The sequence below is a fragment of the Sinocyclocheilus grahami genome, unplaced genomic scaffold, assembly GCF_001515645.1.
Source record: "Sinocyclocheilus grahami isolate Dianchi unplaced genomic scaffold, SAMN03320097.WGS_v1.1 scaffold1152.1, whole genome shotgun sequence".
NCBI classification, from domain to species: Eukaryota; Metazoa; Chordata; class Actinopteri; order Cypriniformes; family Cyprinidae; genus Sinocyclocheilus; species Sinocyclocheilus grahami.
In genome coordinates, this window is record NW_015506331.1 from 127591 (window position 1) to 143614 (window position 16024).

Consider the following 16024-nt stretch of genomic DNA (forward strand, 5'->3'; position numbering starts at 1 on the left):
GAGAGACGCACCCTATTAGAAGAGAAGAGGTGAGATGAGACGCACCCTATTTACAAATGAGATGAGATGAGACGCACCCTATTTACAGATGAGATGAGATGAGATGAGACACATCCTATTTACAGATGAGATGAGATGAGATGAGACGCATCCTATTTACAGATGAGATGAGATGAGTTTTCGGGAAGGTCTGTTTTACAGGCAAATTACTCTGAATTTACTCATATTTACGCAAGTTTCATAAATGAGGCCCAGTGCATTTGGTCTTGGCAGAATAGATCTGCTACACTGCTGCTACGGCAGAGCAAGTACTGAGACTTGCTACTGCCAGTACATCCACAGACATGCTGCTGTGAGCACATAAAAAATACTGCTGCTGCACATTTAATATACAGTATATAGCAAATAACCCCCATGTATAACATACATGAAATCACCTGGTAGCAGATCTATATAGGTGGAGCTGGGGAAGGGTTTCTGAAGTGCGCTGCAACTGCTACAGTGAGCACTAGTCGAGTATTTGAATGTTGAGCAGCAAGCTCATTGGCTGCTGATTCAAAAAGAAACCAATCAGCTGCGCCATGTGAATAATGATGTGATTATATCAGACGGAGTTAGAATCTTGTATTTTTGCTCATTCTTTCTTTATATAGTGAACTACATGTGACATTTACTATGTAGTGAATACATGGTTGAATGATTAATCAGATTTGGACATTTGGCCTTACATTCTTAGTGAATAACTAATCAACCTTGGACTTATTTGCAGAAAATAAAACCTATTGCTGCCTCTTGCTGTGTAGTTCACTTTTTCAGGGCACAAAATCTAGCAATAACCTTTACAAAGTGAAATCTGCTGAATACAAATCTCTTTCACGAACTGATTTTGTCTTTGTAGGCTTTTTGTATAATGTTTCAATTAATCAGATATTGTGTCAAGACAAAAATCAGAGATTGTAAAGAAAATGCAGCAGTGTCTGAATGAGAAAACAGCTCACACAATGTCCTATAGCTAACAGTCATATGGCCAAGCTGTGCCCTTCTATCGGACAAATCACATCCATATTCATTTATGGGCACTGTGGTGGCTAATTAATTAAGGGTGAGATTACTGTAGAAGGTTATTGTTGAGAATATGACAATGACAGTCAGTGAGAGCCCTTCCATTGGCAGTGTGTAATATGTCATCATGAATACCATGAATTAAGTGTGAAAAATAGATAAATAGATGCCTTTCAATTTTCAGCTACAAACGTCAGAATTCACAAGGATGTTGTAAGCAGGAATGCTGGATTACTGTGAATCTACATACTGTGTTTTCATGAACAGGAGTGGCTGGGTTAGTTTTGTCTAAGGCTATGTCTCAGTAACTATAACGTTTAGCGCCAAAAGTCAATTTATGCAAATATGTGTTTTTTTTCTACAGTTGGTTTTGAATGTTGATTTCAAAGATCTATGTTCAAAATCCTCTTAAATTAAAAATCCTCTTAAATTAAAACATTTACAATTCTTTTTTTTTTTAAAGTCAGATTTTTTAATAAACACCTAAATGAAAATAAATACAAATATAGAAAATATAAAAACACATTAAGTAAGACAATAACTAACTTTTGCTGTACCTTTTTTGAATGTTCATCTGTCTTCGGTAAACTGTGCTTTTTCCATAGCTTTTTTGTAGACTTTAAAGTGCCAATTTAATTTGGGAGTAACTGTAAATATGAAACTTTGTAACAAATATGTATTTATGGACTGTGTTTTACCATTTGTGAAAATGGAGTGGCTGTTCTTCCTCTCTCTAATAGCTCAGGATGGCATAAAATAAAAATATTATTTACTTTTACATTAAAACTGAGTGTTTTATTGGATTTTTTTATTGTGCTAGAGCCAACAATATGCATGTCCCTATGCCAAGGCACCATCTGAAATATTTTCACCAGTTGGCAAAGCAACTGGTATATTCAAGATATTTCACTCTTTTATTGTGGTCTGCATAAATGAACAGTATAGAGTTGGCATAGGTATTTAAATGCAGTCCAGTATCAGATAGGCCAACAGTTAATTCAAGATTTATCTATTACAGTAATACTATTTTACCTGATAGTATTAACTAAAATTTGGTGTCAGACCAGCCTGCTATTTACATGCTGTCACTTAGCAATGGAAAATGTTAGATCAAATTAGCATTAGCTAATGAAAAGCTTGCCTGAATTCACACACTGCTTTTGCCACCTCTGAGAGCATATGCAAGAACCTGCTAGAATGCAAAGGTTGTGTCAATTGCAGGAACAGAGAGGAACCAATTAGTGAAACTATGGCTTCTCTGTCAAACTGATAATGATGTAAACTCAAGCGATCTGTTTCAACACATGTAGAGCTGCCTACCTAGACAGCATTCATATAATAGGCAATGACAAACGGTTGCTCCAGAGAGTAGACAGCAAAATAATTATGTTAAGATACATTAGGTGTGTTCCATTCGACTGTAAGTGGACTGCAAAGTGGGTATTCTGTCATCTTAAGTGAGATTCCAATCAGTTTGAAGGGCACTGCGAACGGCAGAAGGAATAAGGGAACATCGATACATCACTTCACAGGAAGTGGAGAGGGAAAACTGCGTCACCAGTCAGAACTAATGATAAAGCAGAGCCGTTGAAAGAGTTTTTAAAAGGCTCTGCAATGGAGGGGTTGCAATAAATGTTATTATTATTCAATTATGTACATTTTGACTATATTTATTAGATACATAATTGTGTATGTATTTAATTTTGAAAGTAAAATAAATTACATTATTTATTTATGTTATATCATAATTTTTGTCAGCGAAGTCCACTTCAACGAATATCCAATGCTAGGGAGCAGTGAACACTGCATAGGGACCAGGGACCCTGTCAATCGGAACACACCTATTGTTTGGGCCTCATTCTTATGGGGGTAGAATTGTTGCATTATTCCAAATAAATAGATTATGATCCACAAATAAATTTAAAGAGATTTACAAATTTTTTTACATATTGACAAATAAATAGAATGAGATCCTAAATCATGAATCAACATGAATTAAATTGACAAATAAAAAAATGAGACTTGCAAATATATATATATATATATATATATATATATATATATTCATAAATATATTTTTATTCTACAAACACAACTTTGCCTAGCATTTATTTGTGAATTGTGTCCTGTGCATTTGTAGATCACTGTGCGCATTTGTGGACAGCTCGCTGTGTATTTGTGGATGGCTGCGCATCAGCAAAGTGTGGCTGTTATCTGATTGGCTTGAGTAGATGGTGGGTGGAGTCCATGCATTTGTGGATTGTCAGCGTCTTAACGCTAGAAATTTTTCAAAATCCACAAATGCACAGCGAGCGATCCACAAATGCATGCAGCGATCTACAAATGTACAGGACGCGATTCACAAATGAATGGTAGGCAAAGTTGTGTTTGTGACATAAACATTTATTTGTGAATATGTTTTTAATTTGCAAATCTCATTTTATATATTTGTGAATTTAATTAATGTTTGTGAAACTCTGAGAAGTTTTTGTGAATCTCATTCTATTTATTTGTCAATATGTTGATTTTTTTTTTTTGGAAATCTCTTTACATTTATTTGTGGATCATAATCTATTTATTTGGAATAATGCAACAATTCTACCCCCATTCTGGGCCAGAATTGTGTGAATCCTTATCAGACAAGGCAATCCTAGAATGTACAACAAAATAAATGAAAGTAACAGAATCACAAACGATACTGAAAATATGGCAAAGTATGTATAATAAGTAAAGACTAAAATGATTCCTAGAAAATCTAAAAAAAAAAACTAAAAAACTAAAAAATCCCCAACATTAGTTGCTTATTAGAATGGCCTACCAAATGGTTAGCTTAGCAACGTGTTAATACCAAATGTTGAGCTGTATAGTAAATGCCGCCGAGAAGGAACTTGCGTGAGCATTCCATTTGAAAAACCTGACATGGAGCTCTGAATGTCCTTCCTCCAATAAACGCAGAATTATTACTGAAAATTTGTTTTTCTGAAATGTTGGACAGTATTTACGAAAATAATATTTCATAACTGCTCTATCACAGTGAGTGGGAGCTGTTAAGAACAAAAAGAAGAAAAGCACGTAAACATTTGAAATGGGTCATTATTATGGCAGCAACAGGTATGCAATACAATTTTAAAATATGTATTGTATAGGCCTACAGTTACATACATAAAAATATAAACCAAGCAGATTTATGTTTACCTTATGTAAACAAGAGGTTGCATTAACTTATTTCTGCTAATCTCCACATTTTTAATGACATTTTGAGAGATAGAATGCAAGACAGAAATCCATTTCAACTATACACTCTTAAAAATAAAGGTGCTTCAAAAGGTTCTTCAAGCGATGCCATAGAAGAACCATTTTTGGTTCCACAAAGAACCAGTCAGTCAAAGGTTCTTTAAAGAACCATCTCTTTCTTACCTTTTTATAATCTGAAGAACCTTCTTTCGCCACAAAGAACCATTTGTGAATTTATGGAACCATTTAGACAAAAAGGTTCTTCTATGGCATCGTGAAGCACCTTTATTTTTAAGAGTGTAGTGAGTCTATTTTCCTATTTTTAAACAGGAGATTTAAATAAACAAATAATAAATAGTATATTATTAAATATAAATGTATTCTTATTATTCCAAGCATCTGACATTTTATATAACATTATATAATAATGTTATATAAGGATCCCGGTCGTAGGATCACAAAACTCACTCCTTCACTGTGAATAAATCGCCATTCAGATCCATTAGTTTTACTGTGGTGCCATGGGTTTTTATTTTTACAGACATCCACATGAGAAACAATTACCATCCGAATAGGGCTATAGACATATTACAGATGAGCAAATGCTATAACAAGTATTTCCAGATGAAAACATGCACATCAAATAGATCCAGTGGTGTCCTGGTGTGGTCTAGCGCAGTGGTTCTCAATTCCAGTCGTGGGGACCCCCTGCTCTGCACAATTTGTATGTCTCTCTTATCTGACAGACTCAGTTCAGTTCATGGACTCTAGCTGGTCTGATGCTGCTTCTCGGGCATCTGAGGAGGTTTAATGTGGTCTGATGGTGGTCTGTTTGACTTCATCTGACTTTTTGTCTGATTTTAAAACCTTTATCTTTTAAGTTTAAAGTTGTAAAATGTCTTTATAAAGCCAACATCAAAGTTTGTGCCTACAGATTTTACCTAGTTTTCTGTATAATGTTTATTTTGGCATTTTCTTTGTAACAGTGCTTTGTCAGACAAACAAGAGTGGTACAGTATGTAGAATTTCAACTGTACAGTGTAGCTGACAGCATTGTAGCTGCAGTTACAGTTTTTTTGGCACTGGAATGTTCACAACACTTTTACCAAACTATTTTCAATTTCCAAACAAACTAGTGGACCAATCCTTATCATTAATTTAAGCACACTTCCCATTCAGTGCATTCAATGGCCAGCTCATTTGCTAATGTAAGCAAAAGTGTATGTTCTCTTGCAGCAGTAATGTTTAGTGAATGAGCTGCACCTGGTTGTTGCTTTCCAGAACCTTCACTCTCTCTGTTCCTCTCTGGTGGAATGAGCTGCCAACTTCCACCTGATCTGCTGAGACCATCACAACTTTCAAGGAGCAGCTGGAGACATCTCTTTCTTTTCTTCTCTACATTTCACCACTGCTCTAGCTTGTTTACTCAAATTTTTATTTAAACTGGAATTCTCTGAAATATTGAAATAAAAGATGAAGACTTTTTGTGGTCTAAACCAGAGGCTTTTAAACCTGTTCTGGAGGCCCCCCAGCAGTGCACATTTTGTATGTCTCCCTTATCACACCCAATTCAGGTTTTTCAGTCTCAACTAATGAGCTGATGAGTTGAATCTGATGTGTTAGCTGAAGGAGACATTCAAAATGTGCAGTCCTGGGAGTGCTTCCTCTGTTCTAAGCTGCTATAAGATACATGAAGCGCCCAGTAGTACATTTACAAATTCTAAAATATAATACAAGTTTCATACAGTAAGACATTTTATTGGAATCATAATTATGTATTTTTGTCAGTATATCAGCAACGGTGGCGTCTTTGGATTTGTGTGTGGGGCAGAGCTTCAGGCTGAATATTGTGAGCCCTGTCGCCTGACTAGAGGGAAGGACGATATTTAATGCTTATTTCATACTAGTATAAAGTAGTACAGGGAGGATTCAGATTGACATAACCTCAGATAGATAGACTGGCACAGTTTTCAGCAAATATGAAGCAAGATCACAATTTATAGACAGACTGAGAAGGGATAGTTTACTTAAATGTTGGGTTAGTTCACCCAAAAATGAAATTAGCCTGTGTTTTACTCACCCTCAAAGCGTTCTATGTGTATGTGACTTTCTTCTTTCCGACGAATCCAATTGGAGTTATATTAAAAATTGTCCTGGCCCCTCCAAGCCTTTCAATGGGGGTAAGTGGGTGTTTGTTGTCAATAGTTCAGAAGACGTGAAATAAAGAGCATGCATCCGTAATAAAACGTCCCTCACATGGCTCCGGGGGGTGAATAAAGGCCTCCTGTAGCGAATCCATGCATTTTTGTAAGATAAATATCCATATTTCAAACGTAATAAACTTTTTTCTCACAATCATTATTTATTGTTCCAAACTTGGATGAGTTTCTTTCTTCTGTTGAACACAAAAGAAGAAGAATGTGTGTAACCAAGCAGTTGCTCGTAGCAACTGATTTCCATTGTATGGAGAAAAAAAATACTGTGGAATTCAATGGCTACCAGTAAATATTTGATTCCCAACATTCTTACAAATATTTTTTTGTGTGTGTGTTCCGCAGAAGAAAGAAACTCTTGGATTAACTTGAGGGTGAGCAAAAGATGACAAATTCATTTTTGGGTGAACTATCCCTTTAAATTGTGTCTAACATTGCCTGTGACTCAAATACTCTGTGTTCTCAAAGTTTCTTTCATATAGTTGGTAATTACTTTATAGGATGATACAAAAATATGTTTGTTATATAAGAATATGTGACAGAACATATTACAGAGGAAACATCGAATTACGGTTTAATTTAAAAGGTGAAACTGAGAGACCAGGACAATTGAGAATATAAACTAAAAGAGAACAGCTTAAGAAAAATGCTTAAATAAGCCAAAGCAATTTGTTGAAGCCTCCTGGTGTTTTCTTGGGGACTGTAGAACAGCCAACAGAAGTGAAGAGCCAAACAAACTTCTCTTGTGGATAATACGGCATCATTTGAGTAATGTACCTATACTATAGCATTGCTTTGTAAGATATGGCTCCTTCATTCTCCCCAGAGTCTGTCTGTGTGGACTCCTGACATTTTTTTTTCTCTTGTATCATGTATGTGCTTGGCTTCTGGCCTGACTCGGGGGATCGCAGAGCCTCCCTGGTTTGATGGAACATCCTGGTGGAGGGACTTGAATGTTCAGTACTTGTGCTGGATCCCGACTGTCAAGTCCACTGAGGGCAGCTATCTCTCAGGCAGACCTCGGCCAGCATAGTCCTCTACATAATTCATCAGGACAGGCAGGCAGGCCTACATCTGCCAGTTCCACAGAATCACTTGTTCTTCATCAGCCTGCCACTCAAGCACATGTTAGGAAATCTTGTGCATTTACTGATACATTTGAATTTATTTGCTAGGACTAAATACCATATGCCATGTAAATTTAGAGTAATTATAAAAATGGTCACTTAACATAATATTTGACAATGTACATATATGTACACGCATTCATATACTGTATATAGATCTGGGTAAATTTAGCTTATTTTGTCTTCTGGGAAACATGTCAGTATCTTTTGTAGCTTCTGAAGGGCAGTACTAAATGGAAAAAAAAAAAAAAAGATGATATTTAGGCTAAATAAGAAAAATGTACACATCTTCATTATGTTCAAAGGTTTACACACCTGACTCTTAATGCATCGTTTTTTTTCCTTCTGGAGCATCAGTGAGCATTTGAACCTTTAGTAATTGTTGCATACGAGTGTGAAAAGATGGATCTCAAAATCATACATCTGTTTCGGTTAAACCTGAAAGTGTTGCGTAATGTGCAAGAAGTGTGAACGGTTCCTTTAATGTTAACTTCCAGCTGAAGGAAGGAGTGCTCTTTCACCTCAATGCCCTTGCTGCTGTTGTTCCCTGTTGTTACTTCCAGTGTGCAGTAGAGGGATGGAAAGTGAGAGTAAAAGAGGGAATGGTCAGGGTGAGATGTCAGACTGTAGTTGTGTTGGCAGCATGTGGTCATTCACATTATGCAGCAAAATAGATCATTTGGATCAAAATGACTGTTACGCTTAAGCAAGATACCACATTTTATGAGAAGATTTTGCTCCAGGTATTCTGGTGCGTTGTTGAAGTATGTCTTTATATTATATAGATAACAGTTCAGAGACTTCAGGAGCTATTTGATGTGACCTAGTCAATACTACCCTCACTTGACTCTAATGGGTGCAAAAGTACTGTACTATTAGCAATATTTGCTCTCTCAGTGGAGAAAAAAAATGCATGTACTATATTTCAGAAATTGGAATGTTCTTAATAAAAGTATGAAGAGGGCTGGTGCCAGTCCCCTACAAGAAGTCCAAATGCATCTAAGGTCAGAAAACATTGTAATTTTCTCAGAATATACACATTTAATATTAGAATCATTTTTCAATGATTTCGAAACGATTCGTTCAAAGCAGTTCTGAGCTTAAGGTCGGTTAACTCCTCTCTACCATAAGCCTACTCTGCTCCGATTGGTCAGCTGGCCAAGTCTGTTGTGATTGGTCTTTTCGTATACAATACATATACGACACTTTAAAAATATCATATGACCTGCTCTTTAATAATAGGCATGCGCATAAACAACTAGTTAATAGTGAGAATGGGTCCCTATAGAAAAGTGTTACCCATTTTCATCTCATCTGTCCACATAAGCCTCAATCAAAAGAACATTGCCTTGAAATTGTGGGAGATGTGTTATATTAGGTGGAGGTGTTACATCTTCATCACTTCTATGTTGACTTGACATTTCCACCTGAAATGCTGCCATTTGCTTTACCCGTAAATGACAAGCAGAGGTGAGGATGAGGGCACAAATAGAGGTGGGGATGAGTTGTTGGCCATTGTCTGAGAAAGGCTTGTACAGTCTTAACCAGCCATGAAAATGAAGTGGATTAAATGCAGCCACAAATAATGCATCCAAGCCTGATAAGCACTGGCCTGAAGAAAGAAGCATTCCTTATGGTGCAGTGATGCAGAATAACTGTAGGAGGTCTAATGGTCAGGCAGTGAGGGTTTTTTGTTTTTCCATTCCACTGCTCTACTTTTCCATTGATTGTCTATGTAAACCCACACTAGAGACAGTGAATCTTGACTGTTGCGCTCGAATCTCACATCCTTTGTAGAGTCTCACGCATGACACCGCTTTCTAAAAACACAGCACTTAAAAGTGATTTTTTTTGACTGTGCTAAAGCATGTTTGCAGATATTCAGGAAACAATGAAAAACAATGTTACATCAAGTTACTTCACTTGGGCATAAATGTGTGATCTGTGTCAGAATGTCTGTTTTTGTTTTGGTCTGTGTGATTCCGTCCACTGACAAGTTATCCAATAGTATTTCAACATCCCAGGTTGGCAGTCAGTGGGAAACACAGTGTATTGCAACCATGGAAATCAGCAAACAAACTGGGTCAGAGATCGCAGATTCTACCTAAAAAGCCTCGGCATCCATCTAAAATGCTCTATGACCAGAGACATATTAAAGCACGGATAAATCAACTCATCAACGTACAGTGTCGCCTTCCATTGTCACTTGCGCTCGTTCCTGTTGCACGTCCTCAATCTGGCATACCATGTGAGAGTCGAGTCTTAGGAAGAGGGGGCGGGAGAAACAACTCTCTCCAATATTTTGAATTTGGATTGCCGTACCCATTTCAACCGCTTGCTGTTTCACACATCAAACTCAATTTAAATTTCTTGTTTAATCAAATATTGTGTAAAATCATGCTCTTTTATGTAACGGGTTGCAATATGATAGGCAGGAATTTCCCATTGACAGGGTAATCAGCCAATCATAGTGCTATGGAGGCACCTCGCACGTGAGCTCAAGAACGGAAAATGGGGCACTGCTCTCCTCTGAAACGTATCCTGTTGTACATTGTTACTTTTTGTGCTTTAAATGTTTTACACAATTTAATTTCAAATTTTATAATTTATGTACTGCACTGTGGACTGTGCACTGCAATTATGGATTGCATACTTTGAGAAATGAAATACAACATATTATATCCAAATTAAATATGGCAATATCATGGTATGGCTTTTATTTCATTCCCATGAGGAAAATCTATCATGTTGTTTTTTCCCTTAATAACTCAATAAAGAGCAGATGCAGTCTGGGTGATTTTATAGCAAACACCATATAGAGGTCACCATGTCACAGATATGTCTCCCATGTGCACTATATCCTCTGTTGCTCTCTTGACTGGCTTCTACACATCCCTTTACTGGAATCCACTACATCAGTCCCCACCAGAAAGCAAAAGACCTTTAGAACAATATCACTAGACAGGCGTATGCAAAGGACTGCCACGTAGCTTAATTAGACTGATGAGGGAAATGCATCACTTCAGCGCTACCGACATGAGCCAGCGTGTCTCAGCACAGCCGTGAGCTTTATTTCAGTCCACAGCTCGCTTTTTTCTACTGGTATCCATAACAACTAACGTAATGGGTGAAGAAAACGCTTGACTGTTTGGATACACATAACACTTCAATTTGACACATGCAAGTAGTCTGAAAATAGATTCACACTGCATATACAGTATACATGCATCTACATGTCAGTGTATTAATACATATAGGGTCATAATATCTGTTTTGCTCAGTAATGTGTCACAACAGTGAAGTAAAATGGGTTTTTAATGCCATTTCATGTTGAATTTAAACGTAATAAGAAAGTGTTTTTGCACAATATATGGAAATGCCCTCAGGGGAGGTGGAACATGCCATCTCAAAAGCTTCAAAATCAGCCTTAAATGGTCTTTACTGGTGTAAATAGGGGACAAGGGGGAGGAAAAATCAATTTGCTTGGATTATATATTAAAAATAATGGGACACAAAAACCCAATCAAATCTGTTTGGTCTGGGAGATGGAAAATGAAAAACTGCTGGCTGAAGGAGGGAGGCTAGTGTTTTGTGTCACTGTGTCACGCTCTTCAAACAATGACAGCAACCAATTTCAAGTCCATTCAGTCTCAGTCTATTTACTTTCACTCCCCTTTCTCCACTCTTGCCCATTTAATCAGATCTTGACTATGTGTGATGGCAGAACAAGTTCTAAAGCGAAGCGCCTCGGGAGCTAAACTGTATACGAATAATAGATCCTAATAACTGCAATAACATAAAAGTGGGAACTGAGCATCCAAGATAGATTAAAGAAAGAGGGTATAAAAAGAATAGAGGTCACCACGTTAATTCACAGCAATAACTCTTTTCAGCCGCTTTACAACTGCGGGGAGAAGGTTGGCTCACAGTCCGTTCTCACTGTGTGATGTTGCTCACCAAAAAGCCTATAGTTTTCTCAAAATGGCAAGGTCTAATTTTATGGTCTGGCTTTACACAAGTTTCTTGGAGATTTTTGCTGTATTTCATTTTTTTTAAATGTGTTACTCTGCTACTATGTAATATTTGCCTCTTTATGATAAATTGCTTGTTATATTCTTCATTTGTAAGTCAATTTGGATAAAAGCATCTGCCAAATGATTAAATGTATATACACACAAGTCCTTTCATGTCCCACAGCAATAAATAAATAAATGAAGCTAAATTAAAAACAATAATAATAATAATAATAATAATATAACAGTTGTGTGTGACCCGAGGAAGATGTGATAATTATTTAAATTAAGTAATTATTCTTTTAAATACATTTGTTTGTTGTCACGTTACATTTCATTCAGATGAATGTTTTCTCTGGCTCTGTTGCAAAGTGGACCGGACATGCCGATAGTCAAAAGTCTGGTTTTGTGATCATGCATGAGAGCTGCTCTGACAGGAAACTCTTAATGGGAGAAATTATTCTTCTGGAGCTCCTGTACACCCTGAAATCTCAAGGGGCAAAAGCACCAGCCCAAGCGTTCTCCCATCCAATTAATGCCCATTTAAGATCGGATTGGTAATCCATTGCCCTGAAGAGGGAATAAGACCTTCCTAATTCGCAGACAAAAGATAGGCAAGAAGATTTCTGCAGAAAACCGCCCAGGTAGTCAAAACAGTTTGGCCCAATAATGGCCCATATCCAGCAGTCCGGAAGAAATAACTCGGCCCGGCTGCGGTTGCCAGACTCAGCATGGACATGGGCTGAATGACGCCCCAGAATCGTCCCAAATACACTGGCCTGAGTCCAGCTGCCGGCATTGGTCCACAATCACGCCAACAAGAATTTAAACACTTAGCCAGTACTGGGCCGAGTCTGGGTACTGAAACTAGGCCAAGACCACCGGCATTGGGCCACAATCACGCCAACCAAAATGGTACACTTAGCTGGGTACTGAAACTGAGCCGACACTGGGTCACAATCATGATGACACTTAGCCGGTACTAGTCTTGGCCGCTAAGAATAATATATATATATATATATATACACACACACACATACACACAGAATTACAACTTCTAAAATATGTGTATTAAAAACTCCTTCCAGTTTTGATATAAAACCAGAGCTTTGAATAATTTGTTTTTCCACAAAATGACATTGTTACCTTAAAATCCTTCAGATGGCATCTACTTCCAACTAAACTAAAATATGTATTATATATGTATCCTTGTTAAGCCTACATGTACTTATGCATAAATATGTCACCTTTACAAAGATTAAAGGTTTGGCTTTCTTGGCATTTCTTTTCATGGCATCCCCACCTACTACACCATGAATTACCCCATAACATCCATATGTGCTCCTCCCCCCAAATATAAAAATGTGAGTGATATTATATAAAAAAAAAAAAAAAGTGTAAAAAGTGTAAGTGTACCCTAAATGATGAACAGATTGACAGAAAGAGAGACAAAAAGGGGATGAGACAATGACTACGTTTACATGGACATCAGTAATCTAATTATTTACCTTATTCTAAATAAGCCAATATTATGATTATGGTGTTTACATGAGTTGCTTTAAGAATATTCCTTTCATGTTCCGGTCTTTCATGTCATAGTACATAGTTCGATTAATGGCACACACATCATTACATCCGACGTGACGCCATCCGATGTCCCATCCGGAATTTCAAGTATAAACATAGTTCATCTTTGTGATGATGCCATGTATATTTTTGGGTGCGTCATTTTTAATTTTATGAAAGCTTCAAGTGGTTCAACTATTACACAATGGTAATAATTTGATTAAGGTGTTTACATGTCTATTCTGCACTTCAGTAATGCGACTAAAATAGGAATACTCCACATGTCTTAATTCGATTTCAGTTTACTTAGAATATGACTTTAGCCCGATTTAGGTTATCAAAAATATCTGTTTACATGGTAGATTCTTAATTAGAGTATTGTCTTAATCGTGTTGAAATCAGATTAGTGTTGTCCATGTAAACTTACTCAGTGACACATATGGTTATTCAGACAATCTCAGACTGATAACATGAATGGTAACTCTGGTAAATGTTAACATTTGGAACATACCTTTGGAAGAATTTGTTTTGCATTCAGGCCCGCTCTTTTCTTGCCCCATCTCTGTCCAAAGTGAGCAGCAGCCATCTTTTGATGAACTTTTAAATCTCTGCATCTGATGCACTGCCAGTACTTGCATTTCCTTGCACTGATTGAAGAAAAGATCAAAAAGATCAGTTGCAATACAGTGGTGTCAAACTCAATTCCTGGAGGGACACAGCCCTGCACAGTTTAGCTCCAACTCACTCCTGCTTGGAAGTTTCTAGTAATCCTGAGGACCTTGATTAGCTGGATCAGGTGTGCTTGATTATGCTTGGAGCTCAACTCTAGCACTATGTCAGCGAACTCACATATAGCTTCATTATAAATAAACAGTATATATGTGTAGAACGGTTTATTCAAATGATATAATATGTTAGAATATGTTAGATTATCAAATGTTTACTCACCAGGGTAGCAAGTTCTTCTGGTCTTCTGGAAATTAGCAGCACAAAAAGCCTGTCAGGTTTTGTCATTAGATGTCAAAGCTACTACATTTGTCTCTTGAAACTCATATAGCAAAAATAATGATAAAGTTCCCTTAACCAGTTTAAGCTTCTTTCATTATATTGAAACTGAAATATATTTCATTATTATAATTAAATCATTAATTTTCAAATGTAGTTAAAGGGGTCATATGATGCCGAAAAAAAATATTAATAGGAATTAAAATAAAAAATAGACTAATAAATAACATGGGCAGGTAAAAGATATACCCCCGGTTTCACAGACAAGGCTTAAGCCTAGTCCTAGACTAAAATGTAAGTCTGAGCTGTTTCAACTGAAAGAAACTTGCACTGACTGATCTTAAAATATATCAGTGCCTTTGTTTTGTCTCAAAAAGCACACCAGTATTTTTTTTTAAGCACGTTTATAAAAATTACTTAAATGTCCTAATTGAGCTATGGCCTAATCCTGGTTTAGTCTAAGCCCTGTCTGTGAAACCGGGTCATTATGTTTTAAGTGTCACTGCTACACACTATTTTACCACTTTGTAAACGGAGACCCACCCCCAGCACTCAACCTTGTCAATCTCAAACTGGTCCGGGTCTGCATGGCCAAAATCGGACCAGCCCTTATGGTCCATAATCTAGCCGAATGTGGCTAAATGTGCCATGTTCCAGTGCAAATCAGGCCAAATCTGCATATCCAAAGCCTAGCCAAATCTGGCAACCATTACTGGGGCAGAGCTAGTGCTGCCAGAACACAGCCGAGTGAGCCGACACTCAGCCGCAATTGGATCGATTGCGCTGGCTACCTGGGTGTTCATTCTGGTGAACTTTTGCACCCTCACTGGAGAGTCATATCTCGCTTTAATTTGACAGGCTGAGGGGTTTTATACGAGTCTCTCTCCACGTGACACTTATGAGTATGTTACCTCTAATCAATATGGACGATTGTAGTGTTGTTTATGAAGGATAAAAATGTTTTGTAGGTTATGGAATATTGCATTTAGTTTCATCTGACAAAAACAGCAGCTCGGGAGAGTTATTTCTCATCAGAACCAGTCGCCCTCCATTCGGCCTCATTTATACCTTCATTTCACACTGCAGGCTGAGGTGTCTTCCATTTTGCCACTGCAGTCCAAGTCCTGCCCCCTTTCCTCCTTTCCATTCACCCACAAGCACTGCGCTTGAATAATAAAGCAGCAGGCTGACCACTTTGATTGACAGGCTGGTCGACCCTGACCATCAGTGATGGGCCGGTATGCAGCAGTCCAGTTACAGGATCCAGCCCGATCAGAACCCCCAATCCCATGGTTGGCTGCTTTTGTACTGACACGCTGAAAAACAGCACTCCATGGCAGGAAAGGCTTCTGCTTTATGGCACTCCATTCACCTGAAGACATGGAGAAAACCAGGCAGAAATAGTACTTCCTTTGAGTGGGTGTGTCAGGCCGGAGGGACGCCTCTACAGACTGCGGATAAACATGGAATGATGTGGAAAGTCTTGCTGCACACTGTCTACTAACACAAATCTGTAAATACTTCTTGGTTTTGTTTTGTTGTGACTCATTCAATACGTTATCTGCAAAGAAGGGGGCGAAGAACAGAAAAAAAACTATTTCTAAAAATTTGTCATCTAGTTTTAAACATGTGATGAGTTCTTAGAGACATAATTTTGGTGCACCAAGTAAAAAATAACATATTTGCCTTGCATCTTATACGTCGTATACGCATGTACTGTATATGTCTTTAAATATTATTTTCAAATGGTTTATATATATATATATATATATATATATATATATATATATATATATATATATAT

At 37.3% G+C, this 16024-nt stretch overlaps 1 long non-coding RNA gene across 1 annotated transcript in view; it reads right to left on the reverse strand.

Annotated features, from left to right (window-relative positions):
- Positions 1 to 15205: 15205 nt before the first annotated feature.
- Positions 15206 to 16024, reverse strand: part of LOC107567380 (uncharacterized) — a 19857-nt gene continuing 19038 nt past the window's right edge. Inside the window, exon 3 of the long non-coding RNA XR_001606635.1 lies at positions 15206 to 15215. This is a non-coding gene — a long non-coding RNA (uncharacterized lncRNA). The remainder of the gene's footprint in view (positions 15216 to 16024) is intronic.